This window comes from Pinus tabuliformis, chromosome 5_1 (genome assembly GCF_031772625.1).
Source record: "Pinus tabuliformis cultivar Carrire ecotype Pingquan chromosome 5_1, CPIR1, whole genome shotgun sequence".
NCBI classification, from domain to species: domain Eukaryota; kingdom Viridiplantae; phylum Streptophyta; class Pinopsida; order Pinales; family Pinaceae; genus Pinus; species Pinus tabuliformis.
The window spans coordinates 725,537,635-725,540,099 of NC_142305.1; the positions used below are offsets into that span (position 1 = coordinate 725,537,635).

The 2,465-nt window shown below is 34.8% G+C and overlaps 1 non-coding gene across 1 annotated transcript; it reads right to left on the reverse strand.

Annotated features, from left to right (window-relative positions):
• Positions 1–856: 856 nt before the first annotated feature.
• On the reverse strand, positions 857–937 carry TRNAL-CAA (transfer RNA leucine (anticodon CAA)). The gene has a single exon. It is a non-coding gene; the product is annotated as a tRNA-Leu (tRNA).
• Between the last annotated feature and the right edge of the window lie 1,528 nt (positions 938–2,465).

Consider the following 2,465-nt stretch of genomic DNA (forward strand, 5'->3'; position numbering starts at 1 on the left):
ACCGCTTCCAATCGTTAATTCATCGCCAAAGATGGCTCGGAACCAATAGGTTATTATCTAATGAATCTTTTCTTTATAATACTCTATTCGAGAGTTATCAATATTTATCAAATCTGTTCCTATCTAACAGAATGTTATTGGATCAAATTACAAAGACATTGTTGGAGAATAAATGGCTTTTTCCCAATGAAATTGAACACTCAATTCATACAACAGGATTAAGATTTGATATCAGCTGGGAGAATATGGAATGAAGTAAAAGAAAATTGACCGGGCAGTAGGGTCGTGGGAATCAATGAGAGGTTCTACATATGCTCCAATTTAAGATCCTATAAAGACTTGATAGATCTTTAATTTGAGGTTCCTCACTCCGAGATCTCGACCATGTAAGAGTAAGCATAGTCTAATAATATCTCATTAAGTTAACTAGACTATGCTTACTCCTTATTTCCTCGATTTCGGTTCTAGCATTATTTTTTTCCACACTATTTGAAGAGAGGAAAGGATAGAGTCACAGGATCCGACATGGATATAGTTGGTGAGGTTCGGTCGTAACTCCCGTATATTGCAAGATCTTGATAGAGGTGGTATCTGGTCAATCTATGTATCGATCTTCTCAATCTGTGTCCTTAATGAAATATACCTCATAATACGAGGGTGTATTCGGAATGGACTCCTCATTAGGTAGAGAAGATCTGATCCTACCTGTGATCCACTGTCCTATTCCAACAGCGTTAACTTGTAGGTAATCGATCGTCGGAATACCTCGTATCAACAGAGAATCTATCTCAATCTATTGAGATACTCTACGAGATTTGCCATAATATTGCTCATTCAATAAGCATGAGCAATATTATGCCTTGAAGAGGACTCGAACCTCCACGCTCTTAAGCACGAGATTTTGAGTCTCGCGTGTCTACCATTTCACCATCAAGGCATCCCAAAAGGAAATTCTATTCCATTCATATATATATATGAAAAATATCCTGATCTATGAATGAACATATGTTAGAGATAGCGTATTTGAGTATTGATATACGATTGGTCATATAGGTTCATCATAATTTTTTTTTTATCTGGAGGAGATTTCCTATAAAACAAGACGACTGAATGAACATCCTTTATTTTTCAATTCAATAGAAACCTAAAGAATTGAATATGGTACAAAATAAAAAATATTTTCAAAAACTTTAACTTTTTTCCGTAAAAGTGATGTCTTGGTCCGAGTGGAGGTAGGGGTAACAATCCTTTTCTTTCTCTTTTCCACATGTCCATAGAAACATTTATAAAAAAGAAAGATAGAGAGAGGTAATAATTTGTAAAATTAATCTGGGGTCCATTGATGAAAAGAGACTGGAAAAAGTAAAGTTCGGACCCAATTCCTACAGTTATGGATATAAGCACAATCCAAATTCCTAGAGAGTTATACATTTGTGTATCTATGAGATCATTTACTATTTCTTGAAGCTAAATCTTTCCCTTGGATAGACAATATAGCCAGAAAGACCATAAACCAGAATGGAAGAAAAGCAAATGAAACTCTTTCAAACGATCTCAGGGTATAATTGAAAATGAAGTTTTCACTTTGTACATGTCAGATCATGAATTAGTAATTTATTTCAATCTCCGAAAGAGTAGAAAAAGTTTCTAACTTCCAAGTTTAGGAGATTTACATAATCTCATGAATAGGATCGAATATTCCTCCATAATCTATCTCCTTTTTCCTTAAGGAAGCCTTCCCAAGGGGACTTAGATCTATCTATGATTTATGCTTTTTTCTTTTTATTTTTTCTCTTTTGTTCCGATAAACATATTGTCCGATCTGAACGGGAATCAATTTCTAATTTATCAGAATATATAAATCCACTATATAGATAGGTAGATCTCGATCCTGTTTATGAGTTAACAAAATGTGCAAAAGCTCTATTGGCTTCTGCCATTCTATGAGTCTCTTCCTTTTTGCATATAGCATTGCCATTCCCTCTAGCAGCATCCATTAATTCGTGACTCAATTTGAAATTCATATTTCGACCCGGACGTTTTCGAGATGCCCCTAATAACCAACGAATGGCAAGTACTTTTCCTTGGGTTGATCTTATCTCAGTGGGAACTCGATAAGTCGATCCACCCACACGTCTTGCTTTTACTGTTACATTGGGAGTTACTCTACGTATTGCTTGGCGTAGAACAGATAGTGGATTTTTATCCGTCTTTTGTTGAATCTTTTTGATGGCTCGATAAAGAATTCGATAAGCCAATGATTTTTTTCCGTTTTTAAGAATACGGTTAACCACCATGTTAACTAATCGATTATGATAAATAGGATCAAATTTTGCAGTTTTTTTTTTTGCAGTACTTCGCCGTGACATGAGTGTGAAAAAGGTTCAAGAATCTATTTCATAAAGGCTTAAAATCATTTATTTTTGCTTTTTTACTCCATATTGTAGGGTGGATCTCTAAAGGTA